General features: G+C 38.6%; 1 protein-coding gene, 1 long non-coding RNA gene and 1 pseudogene across 4 annotated transcripts in view; 2 read left to right on the forward strand and 1 right to left on the reverse strand.

Moving 5' to 3' along the window:
- LOC145539781 (uncharacterized) overlaps positions 1-20,410 on the reverse strand; it is a 106,265-nt gene extending 85,855 nt beyond the window's left edge. The window contains exons 1-2 of the long non-coding RNA XR_014077952.1: positions 20,125-20,410; positions 1,253-1,412 (exon numbers count right to left, since the gene is read on the reverse strand). This is a non-coding gene — a long non-coding RNA (uncharacterized LOC145539781). The remainder of the gene's footprint in view (positions 1-1,252; positions 1,413-20,124) is intronic.
- ZP4 (zona pellucida glycoprotein 4) overlaps positions 20,158-23,172 on the forward strand; it is a 200,154-nt gene continuing 197,139 nt past the window's right edge. For all 3 annotated transcript variants that reach the window (XM_081573905.1, XM_081573907.1, XM_081573906.1), the window contains exon 1: positions 20,158-20,912. The gene's annotated coding sequence lies outside the window, so the exon portion shown is untranslated. The remainder of the gene's footprint in view (positions 20,913-23,172) is intronic.
- LOC145539554 (dystrobrevin beta pseudogene) lies at positions 20,596-21,153 on the forward strand (annotated as a pseudogene).

Genomic DNA, 23,172 nt, shown 5'->3' on the forward strand with positions numbered 1-23,172 from the left:
TACTGGACTGGGTCCATGCCCTCCTCCAGGGGATCTTCCCAACCCAGGGATCGAACCCAAATCTTTTACATCTCCCTCTTTGGCAGGCAGATTCTTTACCTGATGAGCCATTGCGGAAGCCCCTAAAATGACACTACGTAATCCTAAATGAGTTTTTCTGAATTTGTGCCAAATTTATCTAACAAGCAAATAGGTACAAATTATTCCTACCATCATTTATGTAAATAATTTGTTTTTACATTTTCTCTCCTCTTGTGTCATTACTAGTAGACTAGAAGTAGTAATTAGAAGGTAAATGTCTAGTATTATTTAAATAATAATATTTTCTTAAATTTTTCTTACCTGTTATAATATAAACTAGAACCAATAAGTTTATTTTTGATATTATCCCCCAATGCTTAGATATTGTTATAATCTAATATCTGTGACAGAATTGAGGTTTATAAAAGTTAAAAATAATTTTCTCAAAATTATGCATGCAGTAAGACTTTGTTTTTCCCTCTGCTCTATCTCATGTATTAAATAATGCTTGCACATGGTAAGATGATCATAAATATTTGTTTAATGACTAAATGAATGTTAATAAATACAGGTTTGGTGATGTCTAGTGCCTTTACTTATCCTAGCCTGTGTTTGACTTTATCCTCTTGTGTCCAGTAAACATTTTAATAATCAAGTGGTAAAATGGGAGCATAATCCTAAATAAAGAAACAAATGCACAAAGGTATGGGTTACTGGCACCAAAATATTCTAATTTACAGTATCAAAATCAAAATTCATTCTGGGTGTGTCCATTCACTATATTTTTCAAGGAAATTGCAAACTAGAATTTGAAACGATCAATGAACCATGACCAGCAGCCCACACTCCATCATAGATCAGCAACCTGGTCTATGATCTATAACTGAACCATGTCACCATAGTTCAGGAGCCCTACCTGTTAGCCAATAGTCGCCAGTATGGCTAACATCAAGGTTTTCACAGAGCAGTCATTTATGGCTCTCAAAGAGGAGATGGTGTGTAATTCAGCAGTCTAAGCCTTTTCTTGGCATCAGAAATTTTTGTTGCTCCTATGAACAAAGTTATTAGAGAAAGAACTTGACAGTAATGAAGAGTTACAAGTTTTCCACCTATGTGCATTAGTCAGACCAATCAAGAAAACAACATACAGGAACACAAGCAGAAAATGGTTTTCCAGTTTGACAGTGCTTTTTGGTAGAGTTGGAGTTAAAACCTAGCTATTGAAACTTACCTGCCCTACTTGAAGGATTCTGTTATAGACAATGTTGATTTCCTCTCCCTGGATGGATGGCTGGGAAACTGGACACTTTATCATGTTCAGTTCTCTTCTTGGGCATATTGCACCCCCAGAGGACCCACTCACTGACAGGTCTCCTGAGCTGCCCACAAGTCTGTTGACAAGAGAGAGAACACATCAATAAGCTGCAAATGAAAAACAAGCTTGCCACCTCTTTTATATTTTGAAATGACAATTTTATGTTATAAGAAAATATTAGGCAGAGTTTTGTTCTTTACCAGCTATAAATAGGGCCATCCAGATTCTGACTATGACAAGATGATTATACATGGGTTGGGATGGTAATTTTTTCTAATGTTCTGATTTTTTGTCATATAGAAAATGTATTTCCTCTAATTCATCCTAAAATATTACTTTTAAGGGGAAAGAAGTACAGATACTGTCTTCTTTAGTAATACTCATTATTATTACAGTTGCAGAAACACAGAAACCTACCATATTTTCATGAGAATTTCTCATTTTAGAAGCAATGTTGGTTTTTGTCACTCAAGGCATAAGTTCTACAAATTGGAAAGTTGGGAATATACTGGTTATTTCCATTGTGAGGGTTCTATTAAGATGTCACAGGTGAAAATATTGTTTTTATAGAATGAAGAAATATTAAACAAATCTACAATAAATCTGTATCAAACAAAGATACAGATATTTTCAAAATGGATTAAAAAAAGGATTGAAAGTATTTTATTTCCCTTTCATATCTTTATTTAAATTTCTATTTTGAAATTTAAAAAATGGAATACATTGGCTATTTTGTAGAACAAAAAACCAGTCAACTTATTTTTTTTACCTTTTAAAATCTAAATGCTTTTCCATTTCATGAAAACAGCTACAAATATCTCTTACTTTTTAGAGAAACTGGCTGTCGAAACTGATCTTAAACAAACACATGAAGGAATATTTGTTAGGACTCAAACTTAGTGTGTATGCTCACACAAGCATACCTTTCTGGTTTGCGATATTATGCCCAACGAACCTAAGAATGCTCTATTCTCCTCCCAGTTACCTTTTTTCCCAGCAGAGTTCTTAATCAAGCTATGTAGGAAAACCAATAGCACCATAAACACCAAATGACCACTGTATTTACTTCTGTGACAGTGCCTAAGAACCCCATGGAGAGTCTAATAAGATATGATTTGAAAACACATAATGTCTGAGGGGAAATTGCTGCCTCCCTCTCACCTCAAGTTGGGATGGGTACATCCTGGCCTGACAATATTCAAAAGCAACATAGACTCAGTTTGGCAATCCTGACATGTGGATGCAAGAAAAACAGCCTAGTCGTGTGGCTACCCATACGGATTTTAAAGGCAATTTTGAAAACTTATTGTGCGACCTTGAGCAAGTAAGTTATTTATACCCGATTCAAATTACTGGAGGCATTTATGTAAAAAAGAACTACAAATATACACACATACATACATACTTTTGTGTATACATAATGTATTATGTAAGATTGTTTTAAAATGTAGGTTTCACTATTATTCAGATGTGATGAGGCCAACAGATTAGGAGACAACTGCCATTGAAAATGTAGCTTGTTACAGTTCCCAAGGGGAGGGTATACCAAGGAGGGGTGGGGGTAGCACACATGAAGAAATAACAGGCTCAATCAGGAGGCAGAGTGGAGCAGGAAGAAAACATGATAAGCCTCTTTATTAAGTTTTATGTGGGAAGAAATATGCGACTAAGTGAAAGCTGGCTTAGAATCATCTAGTTTGAATGAAATTAGTGGGCTCTCAGGTATTGGGGCTGTACTTTGTCTGGTACTGACCCTCTGATACCAGACAGGGCAGGCAATGTATGAGCCTCCTGAGAAGCCAATAAAGAAAGTAATGGGGGACATGGGCTTTGCATTCGTTGGTTTGCATATGGAAGTTGCACTCACAAGAAAGTAGTTTGCTATCTCTAGAAATTAGCTAACACTGGGAGGTGAAAACTCCCAGGACCTAGATGTCAAAGAGCCAAAAAATACAAAAAAAAATTAAAAACATGATTAATACAAAGACACTTCGTACTTTTTGTATCACTGTATTATAGCCACACTTACACTACACTGGTTAGACACGATTTAGACTCTATTTTTCAGGTGATATAATGAGTAATTTCACTCCAATATTACCTAATTTATAGCCTTTTCTATCCACAAATGAGAAAAACAAAAAAAACAGCCAATTCTCTTGGCATTTGAGTTGATTAATTTGGCAATACCTACCAGTGTCTGCTTTGATTATATTTTTTAAAGTATAATTCTACAATGTTAAGCTGAATATTTCGAATACACTACAGTCCTGCAGTAACACAACACAATGAATCCCTCTGAAGATAACTGTTGAAAGTTTCCAAGTGACCATTTTTTTACTGAATTTCTGAATGATTTTGGAAATTGTAATGGGCAAATTTTATGTGTTAGGTTGAATGAGCCACAAGATACCCAGATATTTGGTCAAATATTATCCTGGGTATGTCTGTGGGGGTGTTTTTTGATGAGTTTAACATTTAAATAGATAGACTAAGTAAAGAAGATTGCTCTCCCTAATGTAGGTGGACCTCACCCAGTCAGTGGAAGGCCTGCATAGAACAAATAGCCTAACCATACCCCAAGTAAGAGAGAATTCTTCCTTCAGATGGCTTATGAACTGAAACATTGGTTTCTTTACTCTCCATCTTGCCTTACATATCTTGAGACTTGTTATCCTCCATAGTCAAATGACTCAATTTCGTATAATAAATTTACTTTTATATTAAATATATGTAAATATATTTTATTAACTATAAATACATAACAATATATGTAAACATATTTAATATATATGTATACACATACATATATATATATATATATATATACACACATACATATATAGTCTATTGGTTCTGTTTCTTAAAAGAACCCTGACTAATGATTTATCCCTAATAAACTAGTGCTAATAATTAATCAGTGCTAATAATCAGTGTTAATGATTTATCCCTAATAAAACTGATAATATCATAGTGAGTAGAAACTCTCGCTTTTGACTTTGAGGACCCAAATTCTATTAAGATGCCTCTCAAGTTTGTGATTTGATGGCAATTAAATTCTTGCCTGGAGAATCTCATGAACAGAGTAGCTTGGTGGGCTACAGTCCATGGAGTAGCAAAGTGTTGGACACAACTGAGCAACTAAGCACACACACACACACACACTCACATGCAATTCTAAAACTACCAAGGAAAAAGTGACTCTTTTTTCAGTCTGTTAACTATTCCTTTAAGGAAACAACATAAATATTAATAAGTAAGTAAAATTATCATAATCCCACATTTTGGAACAGTTAATTCACAACTCCTCTTGGCCGCTGCCCCGGACCCTCCTGCCCAGGCCGCCATGCCCGAGAGGAGCTGCCCCACGCACGAGGCCGGCGGCAGCGGCCGAGAGGAGCTATCCCACTCCAGAGGCCAAGGGCGGGGGCCGAGAGGAGTTACCCCAGGTCCAAGGAGCAGCGGCTGCCTGGGCACAGGAGGGCCGAAAGGAGTTACTCCACATTCAAGGTCAAGAGGGGCCGTCATGAGTAGACACCCCTTGTCCAAGGTAAGGAGCAGTGGCTGCACTTTGCTGGAGCAGCCATGAAGAGATATCCCATGTCCAAGGTAAGAGAAACCCAAGTAAGACGATAGGTGTTGCGAGAGGGCATCAGAGGACAGACACAATGAAACTATAATCACAGAAAACTAGCCAATCTGATCACATGGACCACAGCCTTGTCTATCTCAATGAAATTAAGTCATGCCGTGTGGGGCCACCCAAGGCGGATGGGTCATGGTGGAGAGATCTGACAGAATGTGGTCCACTGGAGAAGGGCATGGGAAACCACTTCAGTATTCTTGCCTTGAGAACGCCATGAACAGTATGAAAAGCCAAAAAGATAGGACACTGAAAGATGAACTCCCCAGGTCTGTAGGTACCCACTATGCTACTGGAGATCAGTGGAGAAATAACTCCAGAAAGAATGATGGGAAGGACCCAAAGCAAACACAATACCCAGCTGTGGATGTGACTGGTGATAGAAGCAAGGTCCGATGCTATAAAAAGCAATATTACATAGGAACCTTGGATGTTAGGTCCTTGAATCAAGGCAAATTGGAAGTGGTCAAACAGGAGATGGCAAGAGTGAACGTTGACATTCTAGGAATCAGCAAATTAAGATGGACTGGAATGGGTGAATTTAACTCAGTTGACCATTATATCTACTACTGTGGGCAGGAATCCCTTAGAAGAAATGGAGTAGCCATCATGGTCAACAAAAGAGTCTGAAATGCAGTACTTGGATGCAATCTCAAAAACAACAGAATGATCTCTGTTCGTTTCCAAGGCAAACCATTCAATATCACAGTAATCCAACTCTATGTCCCGACCAGTAACGCTGGAAGAAGCAGAACTTCAATGGTTCTATGAAGACCTACAAGACCTTTTAGAACTAACACCCAAAAAAGATGTCCTTTTCATTATAGGGGACTGGAATGCAAAAGTAGGAAGTCAGGAAACACCTGGAGTAACAGGCAAATTTGGCTTTGGAATACAGAAGGAAGCAAGGCAAAGGCTAATAGCGTTTTGCAAAGAGAATGCACTGGTCATAGAAAACACACTCTTCCAACAACACAAGAGAAGACTCTACACATGGACATCACCAGATGGTCAACACCGAAATTAGACTGATTATATTGTTTGCAGTCAAAAATGGAGAAGCTCTATACAGTCAGCAAAAACAAGACTGGGGGCAGACTGTGGTTCAGATCATGAATGCCTTACTGCCAAATTCAGACTTAAAGTGAAGAAAGTAGGGAAAACCACTAGACCATTCAGGTATGGCCTAAATCAAATCCCTTATGATTATATAGTGGAAGTGACAAATAGATTTAAGGGACTAGATCTGATAGACAGAATGCCTGATCAACTATGGACAGAGGTTCGTGAAATTGTACAGGAGACAGGGAACAAGACCATCCCCATGGAAAAGAAATGCAAAAAAGCAAAACGGCTGTCTGAGGAGGCCTTACAAATAGCTGGGAAAAGAAGAAAAGCAAAAAGCAAAGGAGAAAAGGAAAGATATTCCCATCTGAATGCAGAGTTCCAAAGAATAGCAAGGAGAGATAAGAAAGCCTTCTTCAGTGATCAAGGCAAAGAAATAGAGGAAAACAACAGAATGGGAAAGACTAGAGATCTCTTCAAGAATATTAGAGATATCAAGGGAAAATTCCATGCAAAGATGGGCTCGATAAAGGACAGAAATGGTATGGACCTAACAGAAGCAGAAGATATTAAGAAGAGGTGGCAAGAATACACAGAAGAACTATACAAAAAAGATCTTCACGACTTAGATAATCACGATGGTGTGATCACTGACCTAGAGCCAGACATCCTGGAATGTGAAGTCAAATGGGCCTTAGAAAGCATCACTATGAACAAAGCTAGTGGAGGTGATGGAATTCCAGTTGAGCTATTTCAAATCCTGAAAGATGACGCTATGAAAGTGCTGCACTCAATATACCAGCAAATCTGGAAAACTCAGCAGTGGCCACAGGACTGGAAAATCTCAGTTTTCATTCCAATCCCAAAGAAAGACAATGCCAAAGAATGCTCAAACTACCACACAATTGCACTCATCTAACAAGCTAGTAAAGTAATGCTCAAAATTCTCCAAGCCAGGTTCAGCAATACGTGAACCATGAACTTCCAGATGTTCAAGCTGGTTGTAGAAAAGGCAGAGGAACCAGAGATCAAATTGCAAACATTCACTGGATCATCGAAAAAGCAAGAGAGTTCCAGAAAAACATCTATTTCTGCTTTATTGACTATGCCAAAGCCTTTGACTGTGTGGATCAAAATAAACTGTGGAAAATTCTGAAGGAGATGGGAATACCAGACCATCTGACCTGTCTCTTGAGAAATCTGTATGCAGGTCAGGAAGCAACAGTTAGAACTGGACATGAAACAACAGACTGGTTCCAAATAGGAAAAAGAGTACATCAAGGCTGTATATTGTCACCCTGCTTATTTAACTTATATGCAGAGTACATCATGAGAAATACTGGGTTGGAAGAAACACAAGCTGGAGTCAAGATTGCCGGGAGAAATATCAATAACCTCAGATATGCAGATGACACCATCCTTATGGCAGAAAGCGAAGAAGAACTAAAGAGCCTCTTGATGAAATGAAAGAGGAGAGTGAAAAAGTTGGCTTAAAACTCAACATTCAGAAAACTAAGATCATAGCATCTGGTCTCATCACTTCATGGCAAATAGACGGGGAAACAGTGTCAGACTTTATTTTTGGGGCTCCAAAATCACTGCTGATGGTGATTGCAGCCATGAAATTAAAAGACGCTTACTCCTTGGAAGGTAGGTTATGGCCAACCTAGATAGCATATTGAAAATCAGAGACATTACTTTGCCAACAAAGGTCCATCTAGTCAAGGCTATGGTTTTTCCAGTGGTCACGTATGGATGTGAGAGTTGGATGGTGAAGAAAGCTGAGCACCGATGAATTGATACTTTTGAACTGTGATGTCGGAGAAGACTCTTTAGAGTCCTTGGACTGCAAGAAGATCCAACCAGTCCATCCTAAAGGAGATCAGTCCTGGGTGTTCATTGGAAGGACTGATGCTGAAGCGGAAACTCCGGTACTTTGGCACCTCATGCAAAGAGTTGACTCATTGGAAAAGATCCTAATGCTGGGAAGGATTGGAGGCCGGAGGAGAAGCGGACGACAGAGGATAAGATGGTTGGATGGCATCACCGACTCAATGGACATGGGTTTGTGTGGACTCAGGGAGTTGGTGATGGACAGGGAGGCCTGGCGTGCTGTGATTCATGGGGTCGCAAGAGTTGGACTCCACTGAGCGACTGAACTGAACTGAACTGAATTCAGACCTACAAATTTCATCAAGGAAACACTAGTCAATGATCTTGATGACAATTGTAAGTTTACCTATATATTATAGACACAAGGACAATACTTAAGACATTTGATGGATAAAAATATCTGGTAAGCATAACAATAAATGGGTTGTCAGGTGATGCTAGTGGTAAAGAATCCACCTGCCAATGCAGGAGACACAAGAAATACAGTTCGATCCCAGGGTCAGGAAGATCCTTTGGAGTAGGACATGGCAACCTATTCTAATATTCTTGCCTATAAAATTCCATGGACAGAGGAACCTTGTGGGCTACAGTCCATGAGGCAGCAAAGAGTCGGGCATGACTAAATGCACACACACGTTAACAATAAATAATGCTGAATACGTGTATTTCACTTTCTCAGTAAGTCTTACTAAGTTTTTGTTGCTGTTGTTACTTTTCCCATATAATTGTTTTAAGTTGATGTGTTGCATTTTCATTTTTATTTGGTTCAAAAAATTTTCTTTCTTTTCTTTTGTTTTTTGGCCTTGCAGCAGCAGGATCTTAGTTTCCCAACCAGGGATCAAACCTGTGCCCACTGCAGTGGAAGTACAGAGTCTTAACTACTGAACCTCTAGGGTAGTCCCAGTAAGTTTTGCTTATAAGTCAGTCCTCACTTTCATAAGAACTTCTCACGATCGAATAAGTGAAAGAGAATAATCATCACAGAAAGCCACAATTGGAAGCACAAAGAACAAACACCACGAGAATCACAGTAAAAGATATGCACAGTAGAACTGAGAAGCAAGAGGCTTAATTTAGAAATGAAATTTTGTAGTGTTAGAATAAAAATATAGCTTTGAAAGACAGAAATGGAGGACTCATATAGACAAAACTGAAAGTGCAAAAAAAAAAAAAGTATAACAAAAGAGAAAATATGCAAAGAGATACTAATCTGCTCAGGTTTTTTGTTGACATCCTAAGTAAAGACTTTGTACTTTTTGGTTACATGTCCCATCTAAACGTTAAGCAGCCTTGTATCCACCACAAGATCTGGCCAAGTCATATGCATGAGAGTCAATGTATTGCATTAATACAGTGTAGTCTGAAACTCAATAATGTTTAGATTTTCTTTATTAAAAGTCAGAAGTTGATATTAAGCACATCCAATAATTTTTGAAATTAATATGTTAACAGTAAAGCTGCCAGGAAACATAACATGAATTTTATAATTTGAAATCTACTGAGATACAGAAGAATAATTTTATTTTATTGCAGACATTTTCAATTACACAGCATACTCACTTCCCAGTTTAGTAATGGAAAGCAGGCTAATGTCCCATCTGTCATGTAGCATTCTGCCTCAATGTGATCTTAGTGATTTCTGAATTAGTTGCTGGATTGGAAGCAATTTCTTTTTTTGACATGTAAGATGCTCCTTGTGAATATTCATTTGTGTATTCTTCACAAATTCCAATCCTATCTGTAGATTCCTCTTGTACTTAAACTATTAAATGAGATCTGAGGTGACTTGAAAAAGAATCATATTTCTTTCACTGTTAGAGTTGCTAGATTTAGCAAATAAAAATATAGGCTAGCTAGTTAAATTTGAATATCAACAACAATAAACATTTTTCAGGATAAGTATGCCCTGTGCAATATCTAGGGTACATTTATACTAAATTTTTTTTCTTTTAATTTACCTAAAATTCAAGTTCACCTGGGTAACCTGTATTTTCTTTAACAATTCTACTTGGGCTTCCCTGGTGGATCAGAGGGTAAAGTGTCTGCCCGCACTGCAGGAGACCTGGGTTCAATCTCTGGGTCGGGAAGATCCCCTGGAGAAAGAAATGGCAACCCACTCCAGTACTCTTGCCTGGAGAATCCCATGGACGGAGGAGCCTGGCAGGCTATAGTCAATGGGATTGCAAAGAGTCTTAAACTACTGAGCAACTTTACTTTCACTTAGAACAAAATCTCTTCCTTATGTGTGTTGCGATACAATGTACTGCTTCCTTGAATACAAAAATATAAATTATGTAGACCTTGTATTTTTGGTCAAGGACAAACATGAAAGAATTACATGTGCTGATAAGTACAGAATGAAAGAAAATAAGGTGTGTAGCAACTGTCATAGGGTCTCAGCTAAAGCCATTGGAGGACATCCAGCTAGATGACCAGGAAACGGTGTCCAAGAATATGAAGCAGTGGACATATTCTTGTCCACTGAAGGAAGGATAACAAACTGGAATAAAACATGAAACCATAATAGAGGCATTCATATAGAATGCAGAGTGTGATACTGGGGAATTGGGTCATTCCAGGTTGATTCTGATGGATATGTCTTCACCCAGAGGGGAACACAGAAGGGCAGTGGGGGAAGAAAAACAACCTATACTTGAGGGTCAAAACTCCCAGATTCATGCTTGTCTCATTTTAGGTTGTCTTTTGCCATCTGTGACCATTGATCATTTTATATGTAATAAAAGGATGATATTATCTGTGCTGCCAAGGGCTGGGAGGATCAAATAAGATAAAAACTGTAATCCATGTGATCCATTATATAAATATCATTTGTTATGCTTATTCGATGGCTGATTGATATGAGTATATTGTTATGGTATTATCAAGACTAAATTATAAGCATGTAAGACAATAAAGGTAAAAGGGATTTATAATGTGACTTTTTCATTAGTCAGTGTAATTATATATCTAGGTTCATATTAGTTTATTTGGGTCCTATTAGAATTATTAGGGAAAAATTCTTCCTTTTGTCTTCTTCATTTATTATGTGGGGAGAATTTTATTTTATAATCTTATTTTTTCAGGCAGAATATCTAAAATACCTTATCATTGGCTCATCTACCTGCCAACCCAAATATTTTACTTCTTTCAAATTTATATTCTTATATCTGAGGAATTTAATTTTCCTCTGCCATTATTAAAAAACAGCTATTTTATAAAAGAAAATTGTATTTTCCATTATCCCAAGAAATCTCAAAAGTATAGGGAAAAAGATATATATAATCAAGCTGCCTCTATTGACATTAATCTTTTTTGAATTTGAACATTATTCATGAAGCTCATTTTCATTCAATTAAGACTGACACATCCTCTTAAAAAGAACTGCCATAAAACAAATAGCTACAATAAGCTCATTTCATGTAGAAAGCCAAGGTCCCATTTTTCCTCTGTACTCATCTGATGAACAAGGTCAAGAAGATGTTGAAAGTGATTTCACATTCATTTGTTCCAGTAAAATGGTGAAACAAAATGTGACGTGACTAATAAAGATAGAATAGAAAAATTAGACCAAGTGGGGTTATCAAATCTTGGCTATATGTTCTATCTTCAGAATATAAAATAATTTTCCTTGACATTTAGCTCAGTAAATGTTTCTAAGATTTCAAATGCAAATTTCCAATTTTTGAGATAATTTCTTTTCATTATATTGTTAACACTTAAGGTGAGATATATTATACATTTCATTTCACAAAAGATTTCCCTCCTTGGAAGAACTTATTTGCATTATTCAGAGCTGAGAGTTGTAAATGTCAGCGAAGGCTGACTCAGTTGGTTAAACAAAATGCAAAGAGCACCACCCTCGTGAGTCTCAGCCCCATGTATCATTTGAGCTCTCCTCTCTTGCATAGTTATAGCCTGTACAAGGTGTCTGCCACTATGTACGTAGCCGTGGTCAAGGAGGACACACAATATAATAACGTGTAAAGGTAACGCAATGAGCTTGCTTAACAAATATGAATGAGTGTCTCCTCTGAGACAGGCACTTTGTTGAACATGTGCTAATGCATGAGACATATGGAAACTACATTCAAGTACGAGAGAGGAGGAAGGGAAAGAAAAAAGGGAGAGAAGGAGGGAAGGAGGGAGAAGTCACAAACCAAGTGCTAAAGATTTAGACAGAAAGGATTCATAAGTGATATGAACTTTAATAAAGAGCTGAAAACTCAAATTTGAAAATGAGCTAGCCATTACCACTATTTGACAGCTCAAGTTTTACACCTTATGAGTTCTTCTTTGTGTATTTCATAGCTATTATGTATCTAGAATGTCAAATTAAGTAAGATCTTGTTTGTCAGACAACACAAATTTGGAATCTGAGCTGAGACAGGACTTGAAATGGAATTTGTTGTTGCTGTTCAGTTGCTAAGTTGTGTTCAACTCTTTGCGACCCCATGGACTGCAGCACCCCAGGCTTCCCTGTCCGTCACTATCTCCCTGAGTTTGCTCAAACTCTTGTCCATTGTGTCAGAGATACCATCCAACCATCTCATCCTTTGTTGCCCCCTTCTCCTCCTTAATCTGTAAAAGGGGGCATTAGGAAATGAATATGATAAACAAGACAAAAGATAAAACTTGTAAGTTGCTTTGGGGAACAGTGTTATTTAAAATGCTGATGAAAACTAAGCAAACACATCGAAGGCTAACTACAAACATTTTCCATGCAAAATTTGGGCTAGTTTGTTTGTGCTGCCAGAGGACCACTTATTGTTTTATCTTTTAAAAAAATATTTATTTATTTATTTGACTGTAGTGGGTCTTAGTTGCAGCTTGTGTACTTTTTCCTTTTCTGTTTTCCTGGTTGTGGCATGTGGGCTCTTCAACTGAGGCATGCAGAATCTTTTAGTGGTCACATGTGGAATCCTTTGTTACAGCCTGTGGGATCTAGTTTCTCAACCAGGGCTGGAACCTGGGCCCCCTGCACTGGGAGTGCAGAGTCTTACTTAGCCAACGAACCCCCGGGAAGTCTCATCTTATCTTCTGTATGGACCACTAGTTGCTTTCTCCCACCAATTCCCCCAGGCCATCTCTACACTCTAGGTTTCTATAGAGGATGTCATAATGTAAAGAGAAATATAGATCTTCCTGATGGAATCCATGAACTAGGTGAGGCCAAATAAACATTTTACTCTTCTTGACAAATAAAAAGTTCAGAGTTGAGACTAGGACCTAGACTGACCCAAGAAGGGAATTTTGAGGCTTTTATTTTTCTGAAAAACTGTGACCCGCATGCTCACTCTCCTTATGAATGGTGTAATACATGGTAGTGAAGACAGGAACTACTAAAACTATTTTATTACACAAGGAAAGGGTGACATAAGAACAAGAGAGGAGCTGAAGAAATCTGAAGTAAAAGTTGGAGACTGAATCAGATCACACCTGAAATTTGTACTAATTTTACCCTTTGCAGTTGCTGGTCTCTTTGCTGAGCCTATCATATCTATGAATCATTCAATCCAATTGAGTTCAATTTTCTAATAAAAATTTCTCCTGCCTATTCATGATGGAACTTTCCTTTAAAAAAATTTTTTTTAATTAAAAAAAAAAACAACATCCCATGTCATGTGGGATCTTAGTTCCCTAGCCAGAAAGCAAACCCACAACCCCTTGCAGTGGAGTCTTAACCACTGGACCGCCAGGGAAATCTCCATGATGGAATCCTCTTTGTTCGAAGTTTTATACACTTGAAAACTGTATGTCCCCCTTGTTGACTCTGCTGTCCTGGGCAGATAGTGGATTTCTTTTCTAGCCTCAAATGTTTCTGTCTCGCTGACCTCCTACCACAGAGGATTGCTCAGCTACGTGTCTTAATACTCTCCATGAATCAACAGCCCAGATAAATTTTCATGGAAATACTCTGGCCTCAGGATTGCATATTCTCTGACACTGGTATAGGCTCTCAGAGAAGTAGCTATAAATTAAAAAATGCTCTCCTGGAACACTGCAGGATTGAAACCTAAAGAAAATGTCCTTGCCTTATTAGCATATAGTCTGAGTTTTAATATGATGTTTCTATAAGCAAGTTGTATTTTATAAACAAATTACTTTTTTTTCATGTTTGAAGATTTTGGTTATCGAAATTAAATTACTGCCTAATGAACACATGCATGCATGCATGCTAAGTCACTTCAGTTGTGTCTGACTCTGTGCAACCTTATGGACAGCAGCCCACCAGGCTCCTCTGTACACAGGACTCTCTAGGCAAGAATACTGGAGTGGGTTGCCATTTCCTTCTCCACTAACGAACACAAATCTAGCTTAAATACTGTGTCTCCAGCTAAATGGTAAATGAGACTTTCTTACCGCATCCAGTTGTAGGAATACTTACAGATGAATTAAAAATATGTGGATATGATATGAATAATTATTCATGAAACAGTTATTGATATTCCACTTTGTAGCACATGGGCTTCCCTGGTGGCTCAGACTTGCAATGTGGGAGACCTGGGTTCGATCCCTGGATTGGGAAAATCCCCTGGATAAGGAAATGACTACCACTCCAGTATTCTGGCCTGGAGAATTCCATGGACAGAGGAGCCTGGTGGGCTACATTACGGTCCATGGGGTCACAAACAGTTGAACACAACTGAGTGATTTTCACTTTGTGGCACACACTATTCTAGGCCCTATGAAGTTCATATTAGGAATAATAAAAACTCATGTCTACTTTAAAGGACCCCACAGACAAACAACAAATAATAGTGGGATAAGAGTGTTACCATCATAGAGATACAATCATATAAATGAACCAAAGATTATTCCTATATATTGGTATTTAACTCTTTATTTCTTTTCATGTCTTTATTTATTTACTTATTTTTTTGGACATAAGACGTATGGGATCTTATTTCCCCAACCAGGAATCAAAACTGTACCTCATGCATTGGAAGCTTGGAGTCTTAACCACTGGACCACCAGTTCAGTTCAGTCGCTCAGTCGTGTCCGACTCTTTGCGACCCCATGAATCGCAGCACGCCAGGCCTCCCTGTCCATCACCAACTTCCAGAGTCTACCCAAACCCATATCCATCAAGTCGGTGATGCCATCCAGCCATCTCATCCTCTGTCGCCCCCTTCTCCTCTTGCCCCCAATCCTTCCCAGCATTAGGGTCTTTTCCAATGAGTCAACTCTTTGCATGAGGTGGTCAAAGTATTGGAGTTTCAGCTTCAACATCAGTCCTTCCAATGAACACCCAGGACTAATCTCCTTTAGGATGGACTGGTTGGATCTCCTAGCAGTCCAAGGGACTCTCAAGAGTCTTCTCCAACACCACAGTTCAAAAGCATCAATTCTTCGGCGCTCAGCTTTCTTCACCATTCAACTCTCACATCCGTATGTGACCACTGGAAAAACCATAGCCTTGACTAGATGGACCTTTGTTGGCAAAGTAATGTCTCTGCTTTTTAATATGCTATCTAGGTTGGTCATAACCTTCCTTCCAAGGAGTAAGCATCTTTTAATTTCATGGCTGCAATCACCATCAGCAGTGATTTTGAAGCCCCCCAAAATAAAGTCTGACACTGTTTCCACTGTTTCCCCATCTATTTCCCATGAAGTGATGGGACCAGATGCCATGATCTTAGTTTTCTGAATGTTGAGCTTTAAGCCAACTTTTTCACTCTCCTCTTTCACTTTCAGGGCTTCCCTGGTGGCTCAGAGGTTAAAGCGTCTGCCTGAAATGTGGGAGACCTGGGTTCGATCCCTGGGTCGGGAAGATCTCCTGGAGAAGGAAATGGCAACCCACTCCAGTATTCTTGCCTGGAGAATCCCATGGACGGAGGAGCCTGGTAGGCTACAGTCCAGGGGTCGCAAAGAGTCGGACACGACTGAGCGACTTCACTTCCACTTCACTTCCACTTCCTTTCACTTTCATCAAGAGGCCAAGGAAGTGCCAATTGTTTATTTCATTAGATCAGTCTGAGATGTTACTAGCTCAAAGTCCAACAGTGACTAGCTCAAAATTTTACACATCCAGTTGTTAAACAGCACTCAGTTACACAGATATTTTTAGCCTTTTTAAGTCTCCCTGCTTGGCATATCCCACAAAATGGCACCCAATGCCTGTTAGCTAAAGATAACACAAAAGCACAGGACAATAGAAAACACTGAGTTGCAATTTCCCTTGGGAGCTGTCTGCCCAGCAGAGTCCTCGCCAGACGGCTGAGCGCATTCTCTAGAAACAGAAGGCCCTCTCTCAGCCCCTCTTTCTTGGACTTACCCTCTCCCCTTCTAGATGGTGGTTCCCACCCCTTAAGCCTCCAGACAACTAATGCTGTGAGGTACTCCCCTGTATGTGTACCCATCAAAATAAAGCTTAGGAGTACAACTGCTAGGTCATATATTTTTCCTTGCTTATCCCCCAAATCCTCAAACACTGCCTACAGCACATAAACCAGATTCAGGGAGAGGGAAGGATATAGGACACTTGAGAGGACAAAGAAGGGGATAAAGGCAATCACAGTCATGGGGACAGAATGTGCAAAGTTCTGAAATGTAGTACTTTCTGGATACGACCTTTCAGGAATTGAATGTGACTGGAGTGTCAAAAACAGAATGTGAGAAATGAGACCAGACTGGTAGACAGCAAATAGAACGTGTCTTGCCAAGAGGTTTGTATTTATCCTGGCAGCAATGGAAGGCTATTAAGAAATTTTAAGTGAGTAAGTAAGTGATCAGAATTGCATTTTAGAAAGATCCACCTGGCAGCAGTGTGGAGAATGGTTCTGAAACAAATCAGTATCTAAAAAAGTTTTCTCAAACAAAAAGCTATTATAGTGAGAAATTATGAGGCCTTGGACAAAGGGGTGATAGAGTTATGGAAACAATGAGTGTCTTGTGGGGCATTTTTTGGTCTTTTTTTTTTTTAAGAACAAGAATTGAGAGAATTTTTCTGACTGACAACATAATGAGTGAGAGGATGTGAAGAGAAAACTATAACTTCCTGGAATCTGGTTTGGGCGAATGGATACTTGTGATGTATAAATTAAAGTTGAAATAGAAAACTTAGAAGAAGAAATGGATGGTGTTTTTTTTTTTTTCTGGTTGAGTAACATTAATTTCAACTTTGGACCTGTTGAATTTGAGGTCTTTAGAGTCATATTCAGTCATCACTGTTAGAGAACTGAGTGGAGCTGGGGGTCTAAAATTCAGAAAAAAAATCTGGTTATAAGATGAAAATTTGGATCTAGCCAATGAGCAGTGGTTGAAAACAGAAGTGATGAGACTGTCCAAAAATAGTGACGAAATACAAGATTACAGGATGGATTCCAAGGTACAACGATATATGATGAGGAACTAGAAAGAGAGGAATATACAGAGGAGAGGTATCCAGGAAAGAGACAGAAGAAATACACAGAAAGAAAGAGAGAAATTAGAAGTTTTCACAGCCTCCTTGTAAGGTCAACTATTTAATAATATTAAATTTAAATAACTTTTGTTCTATACTTTGAATTATCAAAATAAGTGTGATCTCATTAGTATTTTTGAGCCATGCTCTTCAGATTGTGAAGATTGTGTGGTCCATGTACATCAAAATCAACAAAGGGTTTGGTTTAAAATTCAGCAATATCTCCACAAATCTGAGTCAGTAATCTGGCATGTGGACCCAGGAATCTGACTTTACTAGCTTCCTAGGTTTAGTGCTCAGTTCAGCTCAGTTGCTCAGTAGTGTCTGACTCTTTTTGAGTCGGTTTAGTAGGTTTAGTACTACTGCCTTACAAAGAACTTGGGGTAAGAGCTCCGTTGATGTGAAACTGAAAACGAGAATTTAAGATTCCAGGTTTGATATTAAAGATCATTAATCCTCTTTCTACAGTGCTCAGATCAAGATTGCAAAAAATAGTTAACTATGTAAGAAAGATCAACCTAGTCATCAGTTTCTGAATCCAACTGAAAAGTTAATATACTCGTGAAACAAAATAGGTTCCTTTCATGAACCATTAGGTATGTATTTTTAACGATCAATGTAAGAGCCATAAAATGCCAATCTGTGTTATAATTAATAACAAAATTAAATGAGAGAGGGAATTCCCTGGCTGTCTAATAGTTAGGACTCTGTGCTTTCACTGTCAAGGATGGGGTTCAATCTCTGGTCGTGGAACTAAGTTCCCACAAGCCATATGACAGGGCCAAAAATAAAACAACAACAAAAAAAGATTAATCTGAAAAAAAGGAAATGAGAGTTTCAGCTATTCCAGCCAAGACAGTAAACTTAAAATGCACACTTATTTTTAAGTGAACAGGAATCTTTAAAATGTATCGCAAACTGAAGATTAATGAATAAATGAGAATGACCAGCTCCTGTAATAGAAATAATTACACAAAAAGCTTCATAAGAACAGGAAAGCTGTCAGTCTTGTTACAGCAGGCCAATGCTTAGCAGAGTGCCTAGCATATAAACTACTCAACAACTGTAATTTTTATAAATGAGTTTGAGATTCAAACAGCGCTGTGTTCAAATACACATCTATTGCACACCACTCCTTTGACTTTGAAAAATAATTGTAACCTCTCTGTCAGGGTTCTCTAGAGAAACAAAAGTAATAGAATATAGTCAAGTATACAGAAAAGATTTATTATGAAGAACTGACTCAGCAATTATGGAAGCTGAGAAGCCCCACAATCTGCCATCTGCAAGCTGGAGGCCCAGGAAAACTGGCAGTGCGGTTCCAGTCCAAACCCACAGGCCCAAGAATCAGGGGAGCCAATGGTGTAAGTCCCAGTCTGAGTCTGAAGATTCAAAAACCAGGAGCACTAATTTCCAAGGTCAGAAGCTGGATGTCCCAGTTCAAAGAGCAAGAAAAAATTTGCCTTCTGCTATTTTTGTTCTATTTAGTCCCTCAACAGATTGGATGATGCCCACCTGCATTGGTGAGAGCCATTTTCTTTGTTGTCTATCAATTCAAATGTTCATCTTTTTAGGAGACACCCTTACAGACGCAACCACAAATCATGTTTTACCAGATATTTGGACATCTCTTAGCGAAGTCAAATTGAGACATACAGTTAACCATCACATTCTTTCAACTAATTTCCCTATAAGCCTTCTTCTGGCAGTACATGGTACAGTGCATGAAAAGTGACTCACACAGTGTAAGCAGTCAAAATATGCACAGATAAACTGACCTTGAAGCTATCCAAGTTTAAGTCAGGGCCTCTCACTTGCATAGGCCCCTTCTAAGGCCTTGCATGGGGCTCTACCAATGGGGTAACATGAATTGGTGTTTTTATAATATTTGCAAAAGTAACATATTTTTTATACTATTTTTAAAAGAAACGTCCCCAAAGGAGCTTTAGGCCCTAGAAAACTTGGCTTTATCAATGAATATATTATTATTATTATAAAAATAAATTATACACAACCTACAGAAAATTCCTAGCACACGGTTGGCACTCAATAAATGTATTATTTTCATGTATGTTTTAAATTGTTTACTTGTAATATAAATTGTTCCAGCAAGGTACACAGTAAAATATATAAAAATAAAAAATGGAAGAACATGTAAGAACAAGTTTTCTAACAAAACAGAGGTAAGATGAATTTATATACATTTTAGCAGTCAAAGAAAAAAAATGAACTAAAACTGGGTACTTATTTCTCAATGTGCGTGAGCCTAAAGCAGATGAACTGCTAAGGAGAAATTCAACTGTTCCCAGTATGAAGTAAGATATGTATTCTAAGAATTTTTTTTTAATTAAAAGAAAACTGTAATGCAGTGGACAATTATGTTCACGGTAGCTATAGAGAAAAATCAGCAACTGGTATCAGATACATATTAAATCCCTTATAAGAAAACTGTGATCACATTGCAGCTTTACTTTTTAGATTTTATAATTTTTTTGTAAAAGGATGTGGATAAAAAGGAAAATTTGTGTGTTTATGAATTAGGTATGGATGCAATGGTTGAATAAAAACTCTGATAGAGGCGATAGGAAAAGCCAGTTAAGGACAGGTATATGCATTGTGAAACACGGTCACAACTGGATGGCAATTTTACAGCCAAAAAAGGAAAATTTATATGTGCAGTGACATTAGTGAAGAGGTTGTTAAAAACAGATACAAACGTTTGGGATGAAGCAATTGACTCGGGAAGCCATTATACATAATGTTACATAGGAGTCTCGAGCTTGCCTTTTGCCTTCCTGCCTTCAGGCTGCCAGCTCCGGCGCCATCTTGACTTCACTTCACTCACGTCCCTGCACCTTTTGCGACCTTACGCCCCTCACGCCAACGTGCCCCTCTGGCTCCCAAGACCACTCCCCCACCCCCAAGCTCCTGGCGACTTTGAGACCTTACACCCCTCACGACCGCAGGACCTCACGTTCCTCGTGCCCCTCAAGCCTCTCACACCGCCCATGACGCTTACGCTCCTTGTGCCACTCATGTCCACCTGCTGTCTAGCTCACCAGCCTCGTCTGACTGGCAGGAAGTAACGCGAGCAGGCCTATTAAAAACGTTCGCTTCCGGGACGGCTCCAGAACTTGACCTGGCACCTCTAGGTCAGGCAGGAGGAGGCTCCAGTCTGGATACCTTGTGGACACTGCCAGCTCCAGCCCTGGAAGATTGAGGAAAGTGGCCGCAAGTGGAACATGGTAGAGAAGACATGTGCTCTTAGAAATGTACGCTCAGACTTCTGATGTCCTAAGACTATCAATTGACAGAACAGCTTGCAAATTACTAATTTTGCAAAAACAATGCAGCCACCTTCTTGTTGACTCCTGGGACATGACAGAAAGCTTCCGCGATGGCAACCTGGATACACTGGACACAACCTGAGATCAGTGTGTCCCGCCTTGAGACCGACCCTCATCCATCTACTACCAGCTGAGCACGTGCCTTCCCTCGCCTTACCAGTGGGCGTGGACCATCTTCTCAACTCCTCAACTTCTTGATCCCTGTCTGTGGCAGTGAGGCCCGAGGCAAGCTGACAGTATTTCCTGTTTTAGCGATGCAGTGTGTGGGTGTGGTGGGAAAATGCTGGACAAATTGAGACGCTTTTTCTCCCAGATGTCAGATTCCAGTTGCCTGATGATACTTAGTAAATTAGACAGGTTTCTGAAGGAAGTTTTGAAGCTCCCAGCAGTTGTCTTAGAAGGGCCATCTATTGGTTACACGGAGCACTCAGCCCAGACCTGTTTTCCACTGCAGAAAGAGTGCTGAGTATGCTTTTACACAGAAATGGCTGATCCTCCCCCTCCTCCTCAGGGTTTGTGTGACTAACCCTCAGGCACAGACTTGCCTGCGCAGGGAAGGTCTGCATCCCATGGAGGGTTCCTATTTCCGGCGTGAGATGGAGTGCTCCTATTCCTGTTATGAAAGTGGTGTGGGTTTCTGGTTCCCATACCTGCAGTACCACAACCCACGATTCTGCCAACATTGCTTTTGGCGTGGCCGTGCCGGTGACGCGGCATGCTTAACTGAGTTTTCAGAAAGATTTGAAGTTCCTTTTCCCCTAGCCAATTTTATTCTTGCTTATAGGGTTTAAATGGTACAAAGCTGCATGAAATGAATGAGTTAATTTTTTTCCTCTCTAGAGTTTGGGGAATATTGTGTTTTATAGTTGCCACATGGATGTCCTTACTTTCCAAAACAGTATTTTAAATAACATTTGTGTGGAGGTCACTGTCCGATTTCTCTGTGGTGTTTATAAATCATGTACTAAGTGTTCAGCGTCGCTCATTTTTCCTTCTTTTCTCAGTTTATTTCCTGAGTTTTAAAAATGCTGTACTTTTATTTCCAAACAGTTGCTAGAGCCTTGTTTTAAAACCTTTCCATCTAGACTTTGTTGGTTTGCTGAAAGGTAGAAAAAAGAAGTCGTAATTCAGGATCTAAGTTCTTAGGCCTGGTCCTCCTGCTGGACTTTAAGTATTAGAAGGCTTCAAGAAGCAGAAGTTTTTCGCTTTTTTATTTTTCCTAGTTAACCTTCTTAAAACTCAACCAAGAGAAATTAAATACGTAAGTCCATACTAGGGATTAGTTAAAAACAAAAACCAAACTAATCGAATGTTTACTTCCTACATTTCTGATACCTTGGAGATAATTTTTTTTATTAGATAGCTTTTCAGTTAACCATATAAATTTTGTTAAACTGAACATCCTATCATGGGTCTTGTGTTGTAAATTCCAATTGTTTTGTTTGGTTGAGAAGTCAAAATTATTTTAAAAATTTAAACTAGTAAAGGAAAAAAGAAGTAACACCTAGTAGTTTCTTCTCTATTTTATTGGTTAGAGAGAATTTATAGATTTTCAAATAAAGTACTTTTTTTTCCTTAAAGTACATTTCAGGAAAAATCAAGTATATCAGGATGCATAATTTTGATGGTGGTATCATAATTGTATCAGTTCTGAATTTTGAAGAGTATATGCATTATGTATGGTAGATGCATAGTGGTAAGGCCTTTTAACAGTTTGAGAGTGTGTACGTGTGCGTGTGTGTGTGTGTGTGTGTACCTTGTCTTCAAGATTAGGACTATGTGCAATGCGTTAGTGCTTTGAGAAAGATAACTCTGAATTTTGAGGCTGATTGAGTAAAGAAGTTTCCATCTAATGAAAAGATGTGTAATCGGTTTAGTCAAATTTCTTTGAAGATTGTCCACTGTATCTGTACTGATATTTTGAGTGAATGTTTCTCTGTGTTCACAACAGATGAATTTAGTGTGTATTTAACAAGCTTATATATTAATTTGCGTTGTAGGTTTGATATGTATAGTGTTGGTGCTTGAATGTTTCCTTTGATTTTTCTGAAAGTTTTTGTTTAATATTTTATCTAAGTAACTGTGATATAATTCCTTATTCTTCTGGTCATCAATGCATTCATTCGCCTTTATTATAGAAAAAAAAAAGCCATACAATACTGTTTTCTTTAAAAAAAAAAAAGAATCCTTGGAATAAGCCCTCATCATAGTCACAAAGCATGAAGCATGCTGATGGCTAAGAGGCCCTGACATAGAAGCTCAGCAACTTAAGGAATAAAGACATTCCACAAACAAATAATAGCATAATTTTATACTTTTCCATGGCATCTTTTTTTGTCCTAGAAAAGCTTGATTAAAAATTAACTTTTTCTCAGTATTCCCTGGTTGTCCAATGGTTAGGACTGCATGCATTTCACCACTTGGGGCCCAGATTCATTCCCTGGTCTGGGAACTAAGATTGCTACAAGCCAAAAGAATTAACTTT

Source organism: Giraffa tippelskirchi, chromosome 2 (genome assembly GCF_054371585.1).
Source record: "Giraffa tippelskirchi isolate mGirTip1 chromosome 2, T2T-mGirTip1v1.2.pri, whole genome shotgun sequence".
Taxonomy (NCBI): Eukaryota; Metazoa; Chordata; class Mammalia; order Artiodactyla; family Giraffidae; genus Giraffa; species Giraffa tippelskirchi.